At 38.0% G+C, this 16,062-nt stretch overlaps 1 protein-coding gene across 1 annotated transcript in view; it reads right to left on the bottom strand.

The window, feature by feature from the left end:
* LOC136878890 (dynein regulatory complex subunit 3) overlaps positions 1 to 16,062 on the bottom strand; it is a 183,322-nt gene that overhangs the window by 117,107 nt on the left and 50,153 nt on the right. The window lies entirely within an intron of this gene.

A 16,062-nucleotide genomic window follows, 5' to 3' on the forward strand; every position in this document is an offset into this window, starting at 1 on the left:
TACTGGATACTGGCCGCACTTAAGCGACTGCAGCTATCGAGCTTGGTGATCTATTTTCTAGAATTATAGAAACCCATTCAGTCGCTCTTTTGTCTAGTCCAATTGCACTCATTTTTTGCCAGTAGTCTCCCATGATCCACCCTATCAAATGCTTTAGACAGGTCAGTCGCGATACAGTCCATTTGACCTCCTGAATCCAAGATATCTGCTATATCTTGCTGGAATCCTACAAGTTGAGCTTCAGTGGAATACCCTTTCCTAAAACTGAAGTGCCTTCTATCGAACCAGTTATTAATTTCGCAAACATGTCTAATATAATCCCTCTCATTGGTTCCATCACTTTCTGAATCAGCTCTCCTTCCCATATTAACTTATTTGCCAATTGTTGGTTATGTTTCCTGTCATTCGCATTTCCTTCCCAAGTGACATCTGGTAAATTCAGATCTCCTGCTACAATCACATTCCTTTACATGTCGTTTTCCACGTAACTGATTATCTTATCAAATAATTCTGAATCCGAGTCAGTGCTACCCTTTCCCAGTCTGTACACTCCAAATATATCAAGTTGCCTATTATCTTTAGAAATGAGCCTTACACCAAAATTCCATGTTTCTCATCTTTAACTTTTTCGTAGCTTACAAATTTGTCTTTCACCAGAATGAATACTTCCCCTCCCACCATTCCTACCCTATCTCTACGATACACACTCCAGTTCCGTGAGAAAATTTCTGCATCCATTACTGGTATGTCATTTCTCAGCCATGATTCAACTCCTAATACAATATCTGGTAAATATATATCTATTAAATTACTTAATTCTATTCTGTTCTTTACAATACTTCTGCAGTTCAACACTAACATTTTTATGTCATCCCTACTTGATTTCCAGTTCCTTGTTCCCTTATCACCGCTCCCTAGGCCACCGCGTTTCCCTGAATGTACCTCCCTGTTACCCTTCCAAACAAATTTCCTAACTGATACATACCACAGCGGTTTAAGTGAAGGCCATCTGAGTGCAGATCCCTATCTCCTGCCCACCCATTAGGATCTAGAAATTTCACTCCCAGTTTCCCACATACCCACTCCATAGTCTCATTTAAATCCCCAATCACCCTCCAATCAGTATTCCACTGATAAAAATCTCCACTTTCTTAAACTTCAACTGTGTTGCATTTACCAGATTGCACACATCTCCACCTATGTTGGTACTTATATCAGCTTGCCTTATTTTGTTGGTAGCAACGTGAAACACTACCACCTTCTCCTTCCCCTCCTCCTTCTCTTCTACTTTCCTCAACATCTGCCTCAACCTAATTCCTGGATAACACTCTACCCTGGTTCCCTTTCATCCACACACTTTCCCCACTTGTCTAACGATGGAATCCCCCATGACCAGAGCCTCAAACCTACCCACCTCATTTGATCTCCTCTCCTCCTGGTCAGTCCTATCTTTCCTGATAGCTGTTTTCTCCTTCCCATGACCCTGTTCCACCTGTCTTTTCCTATCCTCTACTCTACATTTCCCTTTCCTACCTTTTCCCTTCCTCCTACTTCCATACATCTCGGTAACAGTTCCCTGTCCCTCATCTTCCCTCTGTTGTTCTACCTGGAGTGACTCGTACCGATTTTGCACAGACACCTGTCCTGAATTCTGATCCCGAATAGAGCCCTTAGCTTGCAATCTCCTTCCCCTTAGAACATTAGACCATCTATCTTCTACAACTCCCCCCTTTCCTTCCCCTCCCTCTTGTACACCTACTGTAACCTGTACATTGTTTAAGGGAATCCTACCTTCCTTCCTGTTTTCTGTGAGAATCCTAATTATCTCCCTCATACCCCTCAATGCCTTGCTACACCCACAGTTCGTACACTTGCACTCCTTAGCCATTCTTTATGGAAGAAATGATAAGAAAAGGAAAAATAAAATAACTTATTTGTAAACAAAAAATGAACAGAGGGATATGTTGTCTGGGATAGTACTCAAAGATCACACGACAATAAGGTAATTAATATATGACTACTACACTACAATACTACTTAGTCATACTCTATTTTTATCCTACAACCCCTAACAGGATAAAAACTGCTGTTAATCACTGAATACCGAAAGGATTACACAAGAACTACACAATTCCAAACTGCAATTAAGCCTATCCTAATTACAACAGAATTTTAGTAAGAGTTTCTACGGATACCTCTACTACACCAGTACTACACAAATATTTTATAATAATAAAATAAGCACACTGAATTCTAATAGGATGTTACTCATATACTACTCTACAGTACACTACAATAATTTTTAAACTACATTCAGACGTATCCTAATTACAATTCCGGTACTGTATGTGACTACTAAGCACAAACAGAAATGAAATTTTCAAGAACTACTGTACTAAAAGATTACTAACAAAGCTAAATGCTTAGACAGATTATTATTAGTACTATGCTCTAATAGATACACAGGAAAGATAACACATGAATATAGCAGGAAAGATATGGCACTATCTAAATATACTGTATCTACACTACAATTTTCAGCTGAAATGTGGTTATATGAACTTTTACCGCTGGTGGATTACTATTATTTTCCCTACTATGCGGGATGGAGAATAAAAGTGTCCTTAAGTGCTGAGAAATAAGAGGTTGTCTACAATAATTTCTGTCAAAAACCAAGCCGGGGGCTTGACTCCAATATTATTGGGATATAGGAATTTGATTATTAACTTTTACTCAATGCTTGCAGTAAAGATTATGTTTCATCCTCAGCAAAAGTGGTGGCTGGCAAAACCTACAAATTGATTTCTCAGTGTTGCATAAGTAAGTGTTTTGAGAAAGTATCACAAGAGGAACAGTCAGAATTATTTCATTCATATAGTGGTACACCAAGAGGCCTACAGGATTCTTACTTAGCAAGGTGTATGGAATTTGTCACTCAGTTTAGCAAGGTGTATGGAATTTGTCTCTCAGCTCAAGAAGAAAACACTTTACCCCAAGAAACCAAGAGAATACACTTGATCAAACAATCTAACTGTGGGAGCAAATAAAAGGCAGATATGCCATCAATGTATTTTGGGCTTAATTCAGGTATCAAAGTAAGCTTTTTTTTTTACTAAATAAGTCTTTTGAAGAGGAATAAAAAATGGCGTATGGCTTTTAGTGCTGGGAGAATCCGAGGAAAAGTTCGGCTCGCCAGTTGCAGGTCTTTTGATTTGACTCCCGTAGGCAACCTGTGCGTCGTGATGAGAATGAAATGATGATGAAGATGACACATACACACAGCCCCTGTGCCAGAGAAATTAACCAATGATGGTTAAAATTCCCGACCCTGCCGGGAATCAAACCACGGACCCCTGTGACCAAAGGCCAGCACGCTAACCATTTAGCCATGGAGCCGGACTTTGAAGACTCAAACCCTCCAAAAAATGTGTCCAACGATGTTATCACCTTAATGGGTGAACATCTAAATACAATACCACATGAAGAAAGTCACTACTGTAGAGAAAAAAAAGTAATTTGATGTACTTTGACAACCCCATGCTAAATATTTTTAAAAATGTACAAGATGTGTCATACATTTTTTCAAGAAAAAACTGGTAGGCATTTGGAAATGAAGTACAAAACTTATTTTGAATACTATAAAACAAATTTCAATGGTCTGTACACAAGCCTAAAACTGATGTGTGTGACTTTTGTTAGGAGATTAAAAAACAAAGACAGAAGCTGAATGATTCATGTCATCCAATGTATGATCTCCACAAGAGAAAAGTAAATAAAAGAAATGAGTTATGTGATAACCACTTTAAGAAGTCCACAGAAGATCCTTCATATTTAGTGATAGAATTTGATTACTCTCAAAATGTTCCTATTCCAAAAATAAATGTAAACACTCAATTCTATAAAAGAATTCTTTGGCTCTACTGTTTTAACATTCATGTTTTCAATGATGATCCCCCAACTATTGTTATTGTTTTACTGAGTGTGATGGAAAAATGAATCCCAATTCAGTAGTTTCATTTTTGTATGACTGCTTGCTGAAACAGCTAGAGGTTTCCTAGCATGTCTACAATAGTATTCTTGTCTGGTGTGGCTGGAGGACAGAACCAAAACCATACAGTCACTAGGTTTGCTGCTTAGTTTGCAACAGTACATAATGTGGATATTATGCAACTTTTCCCAGTTCGTGGTCACAGCTTCTCACAACCTGGCAGGAACTTTGGACTTATCAGGCAGTACATTAATCAGAAAGAAGTGATTGGGAATGCCAAGCATTATCTTACTGCAGTGGTATTGTGCCACAGAAACTCTTCTCCATTTGGAGTTATAATGGATGTGAACCTACTGCAGGATAAGATTTATCTCCATTCTTTTTTGGACAACTCAGTATCCATTCACAATTTTGCAGTATGTGATCATAAAAATAATGGGAGGTGGTCCTTTTTCTGTGTTCTTGCACTTTCACTACAAATTTAAACCTTTTTCACATTTGGAAATGATGATGATGATGATGATGATGCTTGTTGTTTAAAGGGGCCTAACATCGAAGGTCATCGGCCCACATTTGGAAATGTCCTTCAGACAAGAAAACTTCACCACTGAAAAGACCACTCCCTTGGACATCAATTAAAAGAAAGTGAAGGATGTAAGAAGCCTGTACAAATTTTTGTCTGAAGATGATGTTGCATTTATTAAGGGGATAATAAATCAAGACTGAACAGTAAATGAAGTAAGGCTTTTTGGTATTATTCTCTGACAGTATTAATAAACTAAGACTGAACAGAAAATTTTATTCTCTGACAATGGAGATCTATTGTAGCCACTTAATTTTCCTGCAAACTCAATCTTTGATATTAAAATTGGATTACATTTAATTTAAAACACTGTATTTAAGTCTTCTTTATTGAATTTTACCTCAAAAAATGCTGTCTGCATAAAAAGAGCTTATAATATTGATTCAAAAGTTCTTATTTATTTCATTCATGAGCTATTCAAGTCATATTTTACATGAATTATTCATATCTGAATTAAATATTCTAAATAATAACAAATTACAGTATGAAAAAATAAACATCAAAGAAAAATATTCCTATTTTATTTTTACCAGTATGAGTAAAGAATATCACCTATGTTGCAGAATATTTATAGACCACAAAATCTCAATAAACTGTAATAAGTATCACTGGAATGCAAGAAAGATAACGGTCTTTCTGTCATCAGCCTTCAACTCGGAGACTGATTAGATCCTCAAAGAGCCCCACCAAACATTATGCAGTTATAGGGAAACTGCAAAAACTGATAGCAGCGCTATAGCTAACTCTACAAGGAATGATTACCATTATTTTGCCATTACTTTCCTCACTGGACCAGAGAGTGCTATTGCAGCATACTGGTCCTATGAGCAGCTTCTTTCATGACATCCAGATACATAAATTGTACTCCGAATGTCATTACTCTGCACCACCCATACCTCAACAGCTTCCATACTGACACAGCAAGAAATGAGACCAAGAATTTGATGGACGCAAAATTTTGTTCTGGCCTGTACCAAGGGGCAGATGGACAGAAATCTAGAATAATCGTATGAAATAACAAACCCCCAATCCCATGGCACTAGAGCCCTTAAAGTGCCTTGGCCTACCAAGTGACCGCTGCTCAGCCCGAAGGCCTGCAGATTACGAGGTGTCGTGTGGACAGCATGACAAATCCTCTCGCCGTTATTCTTGGCTTTCTAGACCATGACCGCTATCTCACCGTCAGATAGCTCCTCAATTCTAATCACATAGGCTGAGTGGACCTCGAACCAGCCCTCGGGTCCAGGTAAAAATCCCTGACCTGGCCAGGAATCAAACCCGGGGCCTCTGGGTAAGAGGCAGGCACACTACCCCTACACCATGGGACTGGCATGAAATAACAATGGCTTATGCCTAACTCTGTGCCCTAAACATTTCAATTTGTTCATATAAAAATTTGGGATAATTTCTAAAACTCATTGATTTACTGGCTCATTCATTACCAGTTTACTTCATAATACTTTGTATGTTATTCCTTAAGCAACTGCTTTACAATGATAGAATTCATCCTTCTGTTCCCATAAATGCAATGATGGAAATTTCCATCATGACTTCAATATTGCTTTCTTAAGGTTTCCATGGACATGTATTAATATTTATTTGAGTTCACAATGCTCCTAATAGATGTTAATAGGACTAATTGTATTTCTGTTCTTATTTATGAAGCCCAGCTTGTTAGATAAATATTTCATATCATAGAGGTTACAGATTATTGTCAGTAGAGAGACAACTGCAGCATTAATGTAAACACATCATGGCTAACTCCAATTAAGCTGACTGCACTAAATTATTATTATTATGATGGCTTTTTTTTTTTTTTTTTTTTTTGGAAGACAGTGGTGACAGTGATTTCAGTGACAGTTCTTCCGAGGCAAGCAACATTAAATTACTTTCAACTGAAGTTGGTAGTAGTTCACCGATCACTTAGCTGCCCTGAGGATGGTTTTTCTGTGGTTTTCTATTCTCCTCACAAAGGCGAATGCAGAATAATTCCTTTTATAGGCTGTAGTTGTTCCTCTCTCAACTTCTCCACACCTCAAACCACTGCATCTCCTGCACATCTCCTCCTGGCCTCACCCTCTGGAAAGTACACGGTATCCCATCAGGGTATGGAATGAAAACATTTCAGTATGTAGTAGTAGTAGTTCTTAATAATTAGGTGATATTTGAGAAGAGGAAGTGGAAGAAGCTGTAGGTGTGCTTGTGGAAGGGGACTATTCTGGAATTTCCACATGATCAATGTCACCCATTTATGAGACAATATACTAAAGGGTGCAAGAAAATATATATTTGTGTGCTTTATGTGGTAATGTTGTTTACCATATTCTGAATCCTGGCAAGAGGAGAGTTAGCTTTTCCAACTTCAAGGTTGATGTTGCAGAAAAAGTTTTGGAGGGTGTTGTTCTGCCTGATTACTCCACCAGAGACTAGCCCATTGATGGAATTTACACCACTAAGATTACAGGGCAAACACTTGGATCACCTCCCTATGAAGATAACACCAAAAGCAACTCTATCCAGAATGTGCAAGTTCTGTTATAATTGTGGTAGTGATAATTATTGTTTTAAGAGGAAGTACAAAGCATATCCAAAAAGTTAGGTTACAATGGCTAGTATTCATTCAAAATAATGTATTTGATGAAACAACTATTACAAATTATGTACTGTGTTACATGTATGGTTATGGAGACCAAAAATGATACATGTCTTACTTTATTCATCTCTGTCCATGGGTCTTCATTCTGAACTATGCTTCACTCTCTACTACTATTGCACGCTCTTTACTATAACATTTCTCTTCCTCAACTGTCCACTCTGTCAACTGTATGCCACTTGCTGATGTCATTCTGTAACATGTGGCTTGCATCAGCTGCTCTTTTGACTTTCTTCTCTCCTCATATAAATTGGAGCTCGTCCTGATCATGGGCAGTTCCTGTCCTGCTGGGTATTCGTGTGGAGAGCTGGTTTCTCTTCTTGAAGATGATAGTCTATCTTCTTAAAATGAGGTGAGAGGTCAAGAGAAGCATTTATTTTCATCTATATATTTCCTTCTGTTTTTTTTTTTTTTTTAATGCTATTTGTTCGGAGAATCGACCCATCGAGATCTTTTGCCCCTAATTGAACCAAGTGATATGAACCTGTGTGTAATTGGAATGGAGGAATTGTATTGTTGAATGTGAGGAAAAGAACATAAAGGATGACACAAACACCCAGTCCCCAGGCCAGAGATATTAATCATTTACAATTAAAAACCCCCTGACCCAGCCGGGAATCGAACCTGGGGCCGCCGGGTGACAGGCGGACGTGTTGCCCCCTACACCACAGGGCTGGAGTCTTTCTGTCATACTTGTTTCCTTTATTGAACCTCTTCTTAGCTAATACTGGTCTATGGTTTTCTAAGTGCTGCTTAACTCACGGTATTTAATTATGGGCTCAGACAGTTGTGGGAACAAGAATGTGCTATGATCACCATTGACATCTAACCTATCAGTTGTTTTTGGAATTTAAAATGTAGCCAATGTGAATTGCTATAGAATGGAACACTATATGAATGGACAGATTAAAGATCATGTGTTCAACCTGGTGAACTGTTTGAGAAGGATAAGTTTTAATGTCTACCACTTTCCTTGAGAGACATACTGTGTGTGCTGTGCGCTTCTCTGGAACTTCGTTACTGTTACGGTATATCACCTTGGACCTTTAAAACCTGTAATTTAAACCTTATTCTATCTTGTTCCCTCCACCTCTTTTCTACCTCTTTTTCTGTCTGGTTGAGACTTTTTTTGTGCCCCTTTTGTAAGGTTGAGGAATTTATCATCTCTTTTTATGAGATTTATGGGACGAAAGATATGTTGAGCATATTCAAGATTTTATTCAAAGGAAGTAATTTTGATAGTGTTTGTGCTGCAAGTACAGCTAATTATTGTACAAGTTTAGACTGATTTTGCTTTTTATTGCTGTATGGAGTATAATTATCATCATTGTAATAATTATAAGTAAGATATATTAGGATATGGCACTTGGCCTAATAACAATATAGGTATTTCTTGGCAAAATAATAACAGAGCCTAGATTAAAGAAATGGAGAAGATTTTCTAGAGAATTTTGTAAGAATTTAGGATGCAATATTTTGTTATAAACATTTTTACTGTTCCTTGGCCATTTGAAATTGCTTATGTATTTAGGCTTTGAAGCCTTTTAGGCAATTGTGAAGCTCATTTCACTGTATGACAGACTCCTAATTTCTGTAAATTTCATATGTAGTAAATGAATTATATTGGAATTATTATTATCTGATTAACATCCCTTTGGGAAGCTAATTGTTATTGTGTTATTCTAGAATTTAATGTACCATCTTCAGAAAATGAACTTTGTAGTTTTAAATACATGCTATAATGAGCATTACTTAATTTTAAGCTTATTCCTATGCTTGTTTCATTGAATCATTTCCTATATTGTTCATTATCCATGGAAGTAAACCTCTTGGTAGCTGGACATCATAAGCCACGATTATTACTATAACCTCCACTGCAGATGGCTTGCAAATTTCTTAGGTGTTTCTCTTACCTACATACTGTCTATGTCACTAGTCACTATTGTTTTCTGTGCCAATGGCCAAGATGTTAGGCCCCTTTAAACAAGTGTCATTACTAGACATTGGATCTTTAGGTCTCAGAAAATAAGTTTTAGGTGCCTATATAGGTGGGGGTGCAATGAAATGAATGAAATATATCTGAATGGATATTGTACAAGCAGAAATAATACAGTGTGTTCATATATTCAAGTAGAGCATGTAATGAAGCATTTGCATATAGTTTAAATCTTGTTGAGATGAAATCACTAAAGGCTGATCAACTCAACAACAAATTCATTTGTGCATGATCTTCATTCTCACTATTGGTTCTGCCATAATTTTGTGCACAGTAAATCACTAACACCATTTCCAAATGCTGTGGTGTAACGTTTGTCTTCTGCTGGACAGGATTAGTTTGAACATCTGCTGAAGTAACTGGATGGTACTTTAACAATGAAAGGGTTAAATCCTTCTGGCAGGTCTGCGTTAAACTGATTAAAAATGTCTAAAACACTTTCCAATACTGTATACTCCAGATTACTGTCAAGCATCTACCTACACAGTACGAGCATTTGTTAGGTTATGTCCTGAAATAAGTTTTTTTTAAAGGTGCATTCAAATGATTTTTTAAATCAGGTACAATAGGCATTGAAATATTTAATTAACTGCTTTTTAATACAAAAATGAGATGTCCTATAGATTTAAGAAATATAATTTAAGAATATACATAAAAAGACGTATGCAATTCTATGGACATCTGGCACGAATGGACGACTCGCGACTGACCAAGAAAATCTTCCTCATTATCAGCGGAACTCAACAAAATAAAGTACGGTGGCTTGCTGACACCCAAAAAGATCTCGCAGAAGTCGGCGTTGACCCACTGACAACTACATGGGCTACATTTAGACACAAAATTAACTTGCACAGCTTTGAAGCCAGACGATGTACAAGAAACTTGAAACTCCAGGAGGCATGGACTCAAGAAAGATGACAGACTCACAGTGCGAGGATGAAAAAGTTTTGGGAGGATAAGAGAAACAAGAAGAAGAAGAATGCTAACTAATGGTTCTACGTGCTCCTTAGAGGGCCTAACGCATATATATATAAAAAAGTGCCAAAACTACAATTTAATATTGCAAAAGAATATGATAGCTCTAGAACGTTGCTTCAGATGTAAAACGGCTTGGCAAAGTTGCATTTAAATGTAGTGGCTTGTGGAGTATGGTAGCTGATAATTGCCCTTTTACTTCTCTGATTTACATTTGTATAGGCTGTATATTATGGAGAGAAAAAAGTCTATAAATGGCATCAGAAACATAAGGTAGGTGTAGTTTTTAAAAAGAAGAAAAACAGACATACAGTATTTCCTTAACCTGTGAAATAAGAAAAAAAATATATTTAAAATATTTACATCTTTCTTGCATGGCTGGCAGAAAATTACTTTCCCATCTATAGTAAATCACGGGAAATATACACTCCACTACCTTATTAATGCAGACTTACAAGTTTGTATTTTTTAGATATTTTATAACACTTTTCTTGCAATTTTTTAACGTTTCAGCGACAAAGATAGGTCTTATGGTGACGATGGGATAGGAAAGTGCTAGGAGTGGGAAGGAAGCGACTGTGACCTTAATTAAGGTACGTCTCCAGTATTTGCCTGGTGTGAATGGGAAAGCAAGGAAAACCACCTTCAGGGCTGCCGATACTGGGGTTCAAACCAGTTATCTTCCAAATGCAAGCTCGCAGCTGCACGACCCTAACAGTACGACCAACTTGCTCTGTTTTTGTAATACTAGCACACTACCATATATATATAACATATACAGTACACTAGCACTTTGTTTCAGAAACTGTTTCGGTTGAAACTGTAAAGAAAAGGAAGTCGTCAATGCTGATGATAAATGGGTTCTTGGAAATTGACGAATTCCTTACTATACTTCCTGGTTCCAGACTTGCCTCACAACCCCCACATCTGTCCTCTCAGCTGCTTGGCTAGTACCTTGACCTTAGATGCGTACTGTGGAAACTTAATAAATATAAAAATTAATAATAATATTGCTTAGCTTACATTTTTACCTTAGATACTTGCTTTGAAAACTGAATAATATAATTTAATAATATTGCTGCTTATTTTATGAAATATATAAGATTTAGAATGAAAAATAACGGTTCTTATAGACTCAGAAATTAAATAGGTTGTAGTGCATATAGGCACTATAAAATGGGTATGTAATATAGATAACTGTTGCAGATAGGCTTGATAGGGTCTTACAGAAAACAATAAGTGAAAACCTAAATATCCGAAGTCTAGTCATCATTATTATTCCTTCTATCTCTATTATACTAGCTGAGTAATGAGAGATAAGAAAAATTGGTGACATGGTACCTGAATACAATCATAATTGTGGAAAGAATGTTACATAGTAGCTATGTTGTGACTGGGTAACTGTGTCAACTATAATCACATGTATGCAGAGCCCTTTCAAATGTAGGCCGCCAAACTACCACATCCACATAAATAATGGAACAACCAGAATGTTACAACTGGTGTTTTTTTTTTTTTTTTTTTTTTTTATGGTTCATGTTTGTGGGTTACTGTAGTTACGTCCTAGTTCGCGAACCATGGGCAACGGCTGAGTGGCCTAGTAAGTGATCCTCAGAGTCGGGATACCAGTTGCTATGGAATGGGAGTGGGCATCTCGGACATATTCTAAGTCATGGCCCACCTTGTGCTCAGGCGGCTAGGACTATACAATTCACCGGTGGTCCATAACCAGTTAGGGGAGAGATCCTCACCTGAACTATGTGCAAGAAGGGTAGCATCCTGCTTCATGAATTTACCAAGCTCAGAACATTTTAAGCAAGCCTCGGACCTATGGGAGTAATGGAGTCCCACTCCCATTTGACAGGCGAGGGACTCCTTGGAAACAACTTGGCGAACGAAATGGAATTCAATGGGGAGCTATCAATATTAATGGGGCTTATGGAAGAAAGAAGGTAGAACTGGCTGAGTCAGTTAAGAGGATGCATCTGGATGTGCTAGGAGTAAGTGATATTCGGGTAAGGGGAGATAACGAGGAAGAGATAGGAGATTATAAAGTGTACTTGACGGGTGTTAGAAAGGGAAGGGCAGAGTCTGGGGTAGGGCTCATTATCAGGAATACCATTGCACGCAACATAGTTTCTGTTAGGCACGTAAATGAGCAAATGATGTGGGTAGATTTGTCAGTTGGAGGAATTAGGACAAGAATTGTGTCCGTGTATTCACCATGTGAGGGTGCAGATGAGGATGAAGTTGAGAAGTTTTATGAAGCATTGAGTGACATCGTGGTCAGAGTCAACAGCAAGGATAGAATAGTGCTAATGGGTGATTTCAATGCGAGAGTTGGAAATAGAACTGAAGGATACAAAAGGGTGATTGGTAAATGTGGGGAAGATATGGAAGTTAATGGGAATGGGAAGCGTTTGCTGGACTTCTGTGCTAGTATGGATTTAGCTATTATGAATACATTCTTCAAGCATAAGGCCATTCACCACTACACATGGGAGGCAAGGGGTACCAGATCCATAATAGACTATATCTTAACAGACTTTGAATTCAGGAAATCTGTTATGAATGTAAGAGTTTTTCGCGGATTTTTCGATGGTACAGACCACTATCTGATCTGTAGTGAACTAAGTATCTCTAGGCCTAGGGTAGAGAAAGTGAAATCTGTCTGCAAATGAATAAGGGTAGAAAATCTCCAGGACAAGGAAATTAGACAGAAGTACATGGATATGATTAGTGAGAAGTTTCCAACAGTGGACAGTAAGCAGGTTCAGGATATAGAAAGTGAATGGGTGGCATACAGGGATGCTGTAGCAGAAACAGCAAGGGAATGCCTAAGAACAACTGTGTGTAAAAATGGGAAAAGGCGAACATCTCGGTGGAATGATGAAGTGAGAGCAGCCTGTAAATGTAAAAAGAAGGCTTATCAGAAATGGCTCCAAACAAGGGCCAAGGCAGACAGGGATTTGCACGTAGATGAAAGAAACAGAGCGAAACAAATAGTTGTTGAATCCGAAAAAAAAGTCATGGGACAGTAATAAAGAATCTTAGGAAGGGAGGGAAAAAGGAAATGAACAGTGTTTTGAGTAATTCAGGTGAACACATAATAGATCCCAGGGAATCACTGGAGAGGTGGAGGGAATATTTTGAATATCTTCTCAATGTAAAAGGAAATCATCTTGGTGGTGTTTCAAACAGCCAAGCTCATGGAGAGCAGGAAAATGATGTTGGTGAAATTATGCCTGAGGAAGTGGAAAGGATGGTAAATAAACTCCATTGTCATAAGGCAGGGATGGCAAACCTATGGCATCGTGCCACTAGGTGACACGCGAACACGACTGTATGGCACGCCACACAACATACTAACATATTTTAATATTTTAATTTTAACATGTAATAAATTGGTCGAAAATCTAGCCACATAGTGTATTTTAACATTACGCTTTAGTGAAGAAGTAGGCCTATGCATCAATTAATTCTGTGGTCATATTTTTTACAAATTGTATTGGTTAAAGGGAAAAAAACCTTCTTATTAACATTTATCTGATCCTTAAAATGTAATTTTCAGTCATGTTTGTAAAATAAAATCGTGAAATATTCAGTCGAATGTAATGCAATATAATGCCTAAATGAAGTCAAATAAGAGCGCTTCATGATGATATTATAGGAAAATAACCGATGACACACTAGACAGTAAAAAGTAGTACACAAACTTTGATTGACACGCTAGTCGGTAAAGGTTTGCCATCCCTGTCATAAGGCAACAGGAATAGATGAAATTATACCTGAAATGGTTAAGTATAGTGGGAAGGCAGGGATGAAATGTCTTCATAGAGTAGTAAAATTAGCGTGGAGTGTTGGTAAGGTACCTTCAGATTGGACAAAAGCAGTAATTGCACCTATCTATAAGCAAGGGAACAGGAAGGACTGCAACAACTATCGAGGTATCTCAGTGATTAGTATACCAGGCAAAGTATTCACTGGCATCTTGGAAGGGAGGGTGCGATCAGTTGTTGAGACGAAGTTGGATGAAAACCAGTGTGGTTTCAGACCAAAGAGAGGCTGTCAGGATCAGATTTTCAGGTAATTGAAAAATGCTACGAGAGGAATAGGCAGTTGTGTTTATGTTTCGTAGATCTAGAGGAAGCATTTGACAGGGTACTGAGGGAAAAGATGTTCACTATACTGGGGGACTATGGAATTAAAGGTAGATTATTAAAATCAATCAAAGACATTTATGTTGACAATTGGGCTTCAGTGAGAATTGATGATAGAATGAGTTCTTGGTTCAGGGTACTTACAGGGGTTAGACAAGGCTGTAATCTTTCATCTTTGTTGTTTGTAGTTTACATGGATCATCTGCTGAAAGGCATAAAATGGCAGGGAGGGATTCAGTTAGGTGGAAATGTAGTAAGCAGTTTGGCCTATGCTGACGACTTGGTCTTAATGGCAGATTGTGTCGAAAGCCTGCAGTCTAATATCTTGGAACTTGAAAATAGGTGCAATGAGTATGGTATGAAAATTAGCCTCTCGAAGACTAAACTGATGTCAGTAGGTAAGAAATGCAACAGAACTGAATGTCAGATTGGTGATACAAAGCTAGAACAGGTCGATAATTTCAAGTTTATAGGTTGTGTGTTCTCCCAGGATGGTAATATAGTAAGTGAGATTGAATCAAGGTGTAGTAAAGCTAATGCAGTGAGCTCGCAGTTGCGATCAACAGTATTCTGTAAGAAGGAAGTCAGCTCCCAGACGAAACTATCTTTACATCGGTCTGTTTTCAGACCAACTTTGCTTTACGGGAGCAAAAGCTGGGTGGACTCAGGATATCTTATTCATAAGTTAGAAGTAACAGACATGAAAGTAGCAAGAATGATTGCTGGTACAAACAGGTGGGAACAATGGCAGGAGGGTACTCAGAATGAGGAGATAAAGGCTTATTTAGGAATGAACTCGACGGATGAAGCTGTATGCATAAACCGGCTTCGGTGGTGGGGTCATGTGAGGCGAATGAAGGAGGATAGGTTACCTAGGAGAATAATGGACTCTGCTATGGAGGGTAAGAGAAGTAGAGGGAGACCAAGACGACGATGGTTAGACTCGGTTTCTAACGATTTAAAGATAAGAGGTATAGAACTAAATGAGGCCACAACACTAGTTGCAAATCGAGGATTGTGGCGACGTTTAGTAAATTCACAGAGGTTTACAGACTGAACGCTGAAAGGCATAACAGTCTATAATGATAACGTATGTAATGTATGTATATAAGGTTTTTTTCTTCGTTGACATAATTGCTGCCATTGTCCAAATAAAAGTGTTAACTATGGGTGCTAGTGCTAGCTTGTGTATCTCATAGTCATATAATTCCACCCGCTGATTCCAAAACCACATTTCCACTTCATTCTTGATCACTTCATCATCATGGAAGAGTTGACCTACACAAATTGTTTCCTCAATTTTCTGAAGAAGTTTATCAGACATCACAGATGGTTGTTACCACTCCTGCGTTCATCATGAATTCATGGTACCACTCTGTGACATGTTGTTGACTCATAACCTTTTCATAAATGGGAACAATTGCTCTGTGAATATCTGCTGGGCACTCACCTCTTAACAAGGAGAAAACATTACAGTGTGCACTTAACATTTGGCAAGATACTGAATCGGCACAGTCATTGTTAATACAGTACTGACATGGTCAGGAGAGAACAAGAGTTGACCAAGGGTCAGATAAGAAACAAGAAAGTGGGTAGTATGGCACAAGTTAGTGGAAACAATACCAGCCTTAGCTAGAAGATCCATGGTTGCCAACCCACGCTCCCAAGTTGACAGCCCCTGGGATCTCCTGTCAGCTGCCTTTTACA

Source organism: Anabrus simplex, chromosome 8, assembly GCF_040414725.1.
Source record: "Anabrus simplex isolate iqAnaSimp1 chromosome 8, ASM4041472v1, whole genome shotgun sequence".
Classification (NCBI taxonomy): Eukaryota; Metazoa; Arthropoda; class Insecta; order Orthoptera; family Tettigoniidae; genus Anabrus; species Anabrus simplex.